Raw genomic sequence first — 9168 nt, 5'->3', positions numbered from 1 at the left:
CTTGCTTAGATAGCTTCAGTGGGAAGCATCTTCTGCACACATCTGGATGAGATCTGGGTTGAAGCAGTTGCACTGCAGGCAGGAAATCAAAATATTGTGGTCCTGCAGAGCCTACCTCTTCCCCCTTTCCTGGGAAGCTGCTGTAGGGCAGGGAGTAGGGCAGGTAGAAAGTCCAAGTGCCTGGTTACTGTGCTTGGGAGAATTTCTGTTTTACATCTGATAGCTTTGGTCTAATGCAAAATGTAAAAAAATGGTCCAGGGATTTAAAGGTGAGTGTGAACAATGAGCTTACCTGGTGCTCCTGATGCCCTCACTCAGCACTTGTGTGGCCACACAACTTTTGAAGGGGCTACTCAGGTCCTGTGTGGGGACATCCCCAGCAGCAGACATGGTTGGGAGCCATGGTTTGTGCTGGAAGGAAGTGCCCAGTTGAGCTGGCACAGTGCTGGAGAGCAGATGCCTCTCCTGGTCTGTGCGTTTTGGCAGGCATCCTATCTGCTGGCACAGCCACTTTCCTCTCTGGCACTCTTTTTCCAAGAAGTCCATAGTAGCAGGGAAAAGCATCACCCTCAGCAACGTCTGCCAAGACAGGAAGCAGAAGCAGAGGGGCCGCCCTGATGGGCAAACCCATGATCTTGAAAACACTGATTCATGTCATGCCAGCCTTTGGCTGTGCTGGGCAGAGGGTTCCCCTCTGGGATTGCCCCAGGGTTGGGTCCCCTTACTCCTTGACAACCAGTGACTAGGAATAACCGTGGTCACGGGATGGAAATGCTGGGTGCTGCATTAGCCTGAAAATCACTGGAAACAGTCCAAGATTTGGCCCTGGAGCGCTGAAACTTCCTCTGTATTTCATCATGTCCTCTAATACCAGAGTGAAAGGGAGAGGAGGCAGGGTTTGAAATCTGCGGTTAGAGCTGGTTTGGGGACAGCTGGAGGTGAGCTTGATGCTGCATCTAATGACCTTTTCATGCAGGAGGTGAAGGAATATGGCTCCTGGGAGGAACCAGGGTGCCAGGGTGTCTGGTGTCCTCCAAGGGTTACACACACACACACACACACACACACACACACACACACACACACACACACAGCTCTGGGCATGGCTGGGAAGGCAGTGTTTGTGACTGTCTGAAAGCATAGGATGCTGTTCTGGATGCAGGAGGGAACCTGGGGCTGGTTCCTCACATCCTCAATTATGTGATCCCTGAAGGATGCAGGGATGTCTATCACAGATGTGCTGGGAATCTGCATTGGGACGTGGCTCAGTGACGCTTCTCAGACCCACTGAAACCTTTCTTTACATATTCAGAGGGTCTTTGCACTTGGCTCAGACATATGTCTCATCCCAGGTTACCCACTGGGGGCTCTGACTGTAGGAGAATTGCAGTTAGGGATGGGGGAAGTCAAGGGAGTCTGATGCTAAACTGGTATATATGTGCAGCAAATGTAGCTGCAGATTTTTGGGCATCCTGGGTTATTTTCTTGAATAAATGTTTATATAGAATGATTTATGTGGGATCCAAATTAGATTCATGTAATGGGATCTGTTGCTGGGCCTCATCTCCATCTGTTTTAAGTTAATTTCAGTGGGGTCAGGGCATTTCTGCCAGCAGAGATGGGAACAAGAAGCATCTTGTAATTAGGTTTTAAATTAAAAACACAGTTTGGGTGTCATCCCCTGGTTGCCCTTGTTTACCCGAACCAAATGTATCACAGCAGTTTGACCTCCTGCTGTTACAGCAGCATGACATTGCTTGTCTGTGTAACCTGGTTCCTGACACAGGTATCTTGTACCTACTTAAATAATATTGGGTAGTGGGTAACCAGGTTAAACCAGGCTGCACATCTTCCAGTGCTGCACAGGAACTTTTCTGTGCTCTGTAGCTACTCAGTGTACTGCACAGGGCTACACTGATATCTGTGTTTATAGCTTATGCTATCTTAGAAGTTAACTGAGGTCTGGAATCCCTGGAATCCTGGGGTTTATGCCTCACTTCTCTAATACACAGGATATATTTCTCACCTGAAACTTACTTTAAAAGCAAGATGTGCTTCAGAGATTTGTAACTTTATTTTCCAGTTGCTTTCTTAAATTTGAACAGTGACTTACCTAGGATTGTTTCCCCCTTCTCGGTTGAGCATCAAAGTAAATTTTACTGTCAGTCCTAATATCCAAATTTAGCTGAGCAGGAGCCTGCAAATGGGGTGTGCCTCTACTAGAAAAAGTTGTGAATTCTTTGCATTAGACAATGAAAGATCTGCCTGTAAAAATTAAGATACTATCAACAAGAAGCATTTATAAGGAAATTAATTTTGAAGTGCAGTTTTATTTCCTCTTTCAGGGTCCTGAAGAGCTGTTATCCTCATTGTTAGCTAAAGGTGTGTCAAGAAGCAGATTGTCATGAGGGTAAAGATGTTCTTCCTGGAGTCCATAAATTCAATATGCTTATTCATTGAATGATATTTGAGATTTTTGTTCAAACTTGTTTTCATTACCTTTATTACCAGACAGGAAAGATAATAATTTTCCTGTGGGATTTTTTATGAGTTTAACTCATTTGCACCGAGCAATTCCAGCTGTGCACATTTCAGAGTAGAAAAGCAGCAGGTCTGGGTGCAGGTGGCTGGCAGCAGCTTTCTGAGTAAGCAGGCGCTCCTTGTTACCTTCTGCTGGGAATATGTGGCTATCTCCTGGTGCTGGGGAGACACACAAAGCCCAAGTAGAGGGGCCTGAGTTGGTGCTTGGAAGAATCAGTAAATACTCTCAGTTGGGGTTGGACTGAAAAATCAGGGTCAGGTAATATCCAACAGCTTTTCCATGTGGGATGGGGTGTGCAGCACCTTGGGGTGGGAAACAGGGAAGGATGTCCCTAGGGTGGCTGACCTTCCTGCAGTGCTGGGGGAGGCATGTGAGGCAGCGTGGGGTGAGGGTTGCATGTGCTATGACACAAGCTGCTTGTAGCTCATTGCTTTTCATCCTCCTGTGCTGGGAAATAGCTCTTTTATTTCTGTGCACTGTGGGATAATTTTATAGAAGTGGGGTCACGTGCCTAAAAGGGTTGCAGAAGAGGATTTGGGGTCCTCATTAGAATGTGAGGTAAAAGACCAAGAAATCACAACTGCCACCTTTCTCTGGCTCTTTTCAAAACTTTATTAAGTTTTAGGTCAGCAAAAGAATGAAAGTTTGAGTTCTGAAGGCTGGCTCAGCTCTGCAGACCAGAGCAATGTCAGCTGAGTCATGAAGGGGCCCAGGTCTTCTCCATGAATACAGGGACATGACAGGTCAGTAAGCTGTGGAGAAACTTGCTGGCTCCAAAGGCACTGTCACTGCTCAGCAGCTGGGGCAGAGCGCCCAGTAAGTGGTTGGGGGTCTGGAAGAGGTGGATCCAGCTTTCAAGACTTTTGTGTGTTTTAACTCTGATCACTTGGGTCAGCTTGCAACAATATTATTTCCAACTGAGGTGTCTTCCTCTCCCCTGTTTATGATGACTACAAGTAATAAAAAGGATTTATTTTTCTCCATTAGCAACCAGGCTGAGAAGAGCTATGTGTATATACCCAAATGCTGGCCTTACAGCATAGGGACAGGAGCAGAGTCTGGGCAATGGGGCTCTGAGTTCACCAGCAGATTGTGTCACACAGTGTTTACCGCTGAGGGAAAAGTTCCCGTGACAGGCCATGCTTTGCGTAAAAAGAGACATAACCAAGGAGTGATGGGCAAAGATTGGATACCCAGGACTTCCCAGACAATAGCAGAAATCACTAGGATGAAGTTTCACTCTCTCTTCCAGTTTCTGTATGTGTCAGTGAAGTGAGAACCTCCTAGACTGCAGCTAACTGGACTTCCTCTTGGTGCCCTAGAGGAAGGGGAGTGAGTGGAGAGCACCTCCTGGGGTCCAAGTCTGAAACCTTTCAGTCTGAGGGCACTTTGTTTCTAGCCAGTCTGAAACACCTGTGAGACCACAGGATACAACCTCTCGCTTTTCCTCTTTTTTTGTGACCACCTTCCTGGCCCCAACTTTGTTTTCATTTGTGCTTTACAAGCCTTGATAATTATGCATGTGTTAAATGATATGCTTTTAAGTACATCATCTTTTGTCTTTCAAAATTATCACAGAAGCACACCAAGGGATGGATGTCTGCTGTCTTTGAAGTCTGCTTTTGGCCTTCTCCAAAGAATTCCATGCAGGCTATGTTTTGTGGTAGGCGGGGAGCAGACTTTTCAGTCACACCTATGGAAGCTCACTCTGAGGTTAGAGGGAGCCCTCAAGTTGGCCAATTCTAGTATTATCTTACTACTTGAAAGCAACATGTAAACCCAAGATCTTGAAGCCAACCAATATGAAATATTTAAGTACTAAAGCACTTATCTAACCTAATGTTCTCAGATCCAAAAAGTTTCCTTCCTCCTGCAAAATACTTTGTCCTTTCCAACATGGACCCTTTTGCCACCGGAAGAATCCTGACCTTGTGCTGAGAAGATCAATCTGCTCATGATATTTTACTTCTTTTTTTGAATCCAGATGTGAAAGCCAAGCAGAACCATGTTCAGCAGAAACATCCTTGGCAGCAATTAATCTTCATCCTCTTGTCATAGTTCTGCCTCTGTTGTCTTCCTCTCCAAGTGATGAAAACCTGTATTTTCCTTGGTTTGATGGATGAAAACCTTGGTTTGTTTGAAGAAGGTTGGTGTTGGAGGTCTGACCTACAGCAAAACTGTGATTTGATAACTTCAACAGTGTGAACCCCACTGGGGAACTTTTCTACCAGTGGTACCGGCCTCACATGATGGTAGTTTTGTCCTCTCTGGTCATATCTGGTCCAAGATAACCCCAGAGAACTTTCCTGATTTTGGTTTCTTCTGGCATTACAGATACTACATGCTTGAGTAATGAACCAGGAGTTCAAACCTGACAGGAATGTCCTAAACTTCATCAAAGAAAAGGCTTGTATTCAAGCATGGTCTGCATCCCCATCCTGGTATTTCTGCTTGAGGAGTGGTCACAGCTAAGGCTGCTGACACCTTTGCTGTGATATTCTGGTGGAGGAGGCATCTGTCCCTGAGGCTCCCCTGGCATTTGAGCGAGGGAGGTGTGCATTTCTGTGGTTGTTCTGACATGGATAGGAAAGAGGGATTCATGTCAGAGATTTCTGGCTGGGGGCGGCTGTCCCTGACATGCTCACAATGGGCAGGAGACATCACGTGCTGGAAGGGAAATCCCCTTGACCTATCAGCCCTGGCAGCCAGCTGTTCCCAGTTTGCTATCCCTGGACCTTCAGCCAGGCATCTTCATAGCCTGGGAAAAGTCACCCTCCCCCATGGGTCAGAGGGAGTGATATTGTCCCTGTGTTTGGTGCTGCTTGCAGTCTGATAGGCATCCTCAACACCTGGCATGTGACGACTTGGGGAGGAACAAGAGGTGCTGAGGGAAGGGTGTAGCTTTTTCCTTTTCACCTGAGAGAAACCAGAAGTGTTCTTCCTGTGTGGAAGTTCAGTTATCTAAGCACAGCTCACCCCAGAGGAGTGGGAACTCCTTCCTTCTATCCCGCTCCTGTTGGGAAATGGAGGGCAAGTTGTGGGGTCACAGCACCAGGCTTGGGTTTCAGAGCAGATCTGGAAGAGCTCTTGGCTGGGGCCATTGTGGGGGATTCACAACTGCCTGTAGTACAGATGTTCTGAAAAATATGGCTGCTTTGGAGATGGTTCAGGGATCCTCTGACTGAAAAGCAGCATTATTTTTAGCATCTCATTTTAAAGGTAGTCCAGTGTCCCATAGTCCTTTCTTTATATCAACTTACACTTGTTTCTTTCTATAAACACTGCTTCTCTGTTTACACCTTCCTAATGCCTTTGAGGTTCAGCATGAAGACACAAGGGGCAGCTCCCTGTGAAGCCAGAAAAATTTGTATGTGTGCTTCCAAGATGCAAGTTGCTTTTCTTACAGTGCCCCTGCATTAAATAGGGGTCTCTAAGTTGGGGACGCTTTTCACTTGTATGTCCTCAGAGGCTAGCATAGCCATGGGCTGAGGGAAGGCATATGGGAACTGCCTCATCAGTTAAGCTACTAGAAATGGTGCAAGGAGCCACATCCTGAGCAGCATCAGAAACTTGTGCTGCCTGCAATGTGGCTCAGAGCTCCAGATGTGATAGCACAGCTGTGCTGCACAGCACAGGGCTGGGTGTCCTGACAGAGCTGCTCTGTCAGCTGAGCCCAGAAACTGCCAAACCCACCCTGTGTGGTTTCCTGACACCCAGCCATGTCAGCAGCTCCCGTGGTGTGAGAGGAATGTGTTCATCCATATTTAAGAGCTGGGGCTGGGCCATGCCTGTCCTCACCAGTGCTCAGCTGGTGGATCCTGTCCAGTCACCCACGGCTGTATCTGGGCTGGCACAGGGCTTGTGTGCAAGGGATGAGAGGCCTAATTTTAGATCAGGGAATGCAACACTGGAAAGGTCACTGGATAGGACCAAATCCCAACTGGTCCTCATGATGGCAGCAGCATTGTGTTTAGGCCTGGTAGAACTAACCATGACCTCTTTTCACTGCAGTTATTTTACCCTAACCCAGGTATCTCCCCTGGCCCAGGGCTCTCTCCCTTGAGGCCTCTCTTTTTGCCCAGCAGGAAAGGCTGTCCATGAACTCCCCATCACAGGATGCTGGAAAGTACTGGGGGAAAGCACCCAGGAAACTGCAAAAACAGTATATCTGTTTGAGGTCTTGACAGTGAAACATCAAGAAGTTCTTCTGTTTTGAACTTCCCTGTGGGTCCTCAAGGTTTGCCCCTTCCTGTTCCTCGCCTCTCTCCTGTGGCATTATGCTCATGTGCCCTAGCAAACTTGGGCTTGATAAATGGTGCAGAGGGAAGTTTCCAGGGGAAATCCAAGTAGCCATGAGGACAGCCTGTGTTTCAAGCCCTCTGACTCAGCAAGGAGCTTATTGCTTATATTTCACTGTTGAAATCAACAGTGTTGTTGCTGCCAAGTTTACTGACAGAAGAGAACAGCCCTTCATTTCTTAGTAAATAGGGACATATTTCTGAAGGAGATTTACAGTTCTCCTGATGACTGAAATTCCCACTGATCAGGCAATGAAATATTCCTTTTCTCAAAAAAACATCTGAGGAATCTTGTTGGATCTTCAGGGCAATAACCTTTTCTTTTGCCTTCCCTGCCTTGGCACAACCTGCACCATAGGGCTGGGTAAGGTGCTTTGCTCCTAGGATTTTTTCCCAATAACACAGTGGCCAGACATGGATTCTTCCTAAACCACTTCCTAAATGGATGGGGTTGTCATAATTATTTTGAGCATCACCTTCAGAGAAAAGATGAAAATATCTAAAGTAAATAAATGCGAGTGCTGGATAGGAAATCCAGTGTTGCGATGTAAACTCAATAATTTGGATGCAGTATGTAAAGATAAGTCCTGTGTGTGTGTTTTTAACTCCTCCAAGCTTCTCTCTACCTGCATCAGAAAGAAGCTGCTTCACTCATCAGAGGTTGAAAGGGCAAGCTATATATATATTTTTTTAACTGAGGAAAATAATATTCCTTTGAGGGTTCTGTATTTCTGGGAAAATGCTTGCATTTTCCCAGAAATACAGCTGCAACAGCAACAATGCAATTCATTTTTCTTGCTGTGACAAAAACAATGGCATCTAAATCCACTCACCAAGGCTGAAGGTCGACTGATTGTGGAGACATAGCAGTTCTTGTTTTCAATGGATTGTTTATAACTTTGGGAAATGGAAAAATATTGCTGTGAGTTGTCACGCCTGCCTACAGGCAGATTTTTTAACTCAATATTTTCTTCTGCTTTGGATGTTTAATAGAACAAAATCAGACATTCATCCAAGTATTCCCACCCAGTTGCAAGGCAAAGAAATCCTCTTTTTTAAAAAATTGATTCACTTAGGAGACACAGCCTTGAGCTGTCTTAGTATTTAATCACTTGCAAAAGGCATTTTGGTGGAAATGAGAAATCCCAGACCCAGGGGTGAGGGCCAAAAGCAGAGGAAATTGTGTGTTCAGGTTCAACCTCCTCCCTGCAGGCAGTGCTGAAATGTCACATGCGGAATTCCATGTGGTGCTTCCAAATAACAACTCCTTCCTGAGCTTGCTGGGACAACATCTTACCACAGGCAAATCCAGCCTTTGAGCTGTTTGGGCTTTTGTTTCTCTCCAGTCTGCTCGCAGACAGCGCTTCCATCATCCCAGGAATGGTCTTTGTTTCAGAGGGTGACTAACAGCTGCTTAGCAAGGCACAGGGTGGATTCAGCCTTGAGATCACTGAGGGAAAGAGGCACCGTGGGCTTTTGCTGGTGCTTTGGAGGCTCAAGGCCCTTTTGTTTGAAGAGCTCTCAAAATGAAAGCATGAGAAATTCATTCCTGAGCTCCAGCTGGGGCCATGAGGGGAAGATGACAGTCCATGAGTGCATGACGTGCTTTTGGAGACGAAAGCCACCAGACTTTTGGTCTTGTGCTGCCTCATGAATCCGTGATGATTAATTCCATGATTGCCTCTTACCCACTCAATGAGTTTCTATTCATAGTACACTTGTTTTGGGAAATATTTTCCCCCCAAGTTTTGGAAAAAAGTATTGAAAAGTTGTGAGCTCCCTCACTCAGAAAATGATTCCCAGGACTTTGTGCCTTGCTCAAGGCGCCGGACTTGTGTGATTAGTTTGATTTTCCCTTCATTTCAGTTCTGGGATTATCCATGATGTGCTTCACCAGGAAGTACTGTTGGATAGGAACCTGGTCTTGTGGAAGGTGTCCCTGTTCATGGCAGGTGGGTTGGAATGAGTTGATCTTTGGCATCTCTTCCAATTCTAACCATTCTATGATTCTGTAAAAGCCCCTGGTGGTAGGGATGACATGGTGTCCTCAGCAGTCCAGCCCTGCCAGCAGTAGTGGTGGTTTTGCTGCTAATGTGGGTCTACTTACTTTGGTAGAAGCTTCTCTATGCCTGACCTCCACAGAAAATGGTGAGGAGCACATTCCTTCCCTTTTGCAGCCATTTTTTAACCAACTGGAAGACAATTATCACATCTGTCTTCTGTGCCTCCCCTGGGAATACCTCCTTAGTCCATAGGCAGAAAAAAGTTGAAGGCCACTGCTCTGCACTAACCAATATTAAGCAAAGCTCTCATTCTCTATGAATGCAG

The sequence above is a fragment of the Haemorhous mexicanus genome, chromosome 6, assembly GCF_027477595.1.
Source record: "Haemorhous mexicanus isolate bHaeMex1 chromosome 6, bHaeMex1.pri, whole genome shotgun sequence".
NCBI lineage: Eukaryota > Metazoa > Chordata > Aves > Passeriformes > Fringillidae > Haemorhous > Haemorhous mexicanus.
The sequence above is the reverse complement of the archived record's forward strand: the minus strand, read 5'-3'. Positions refer to the sequence as shown.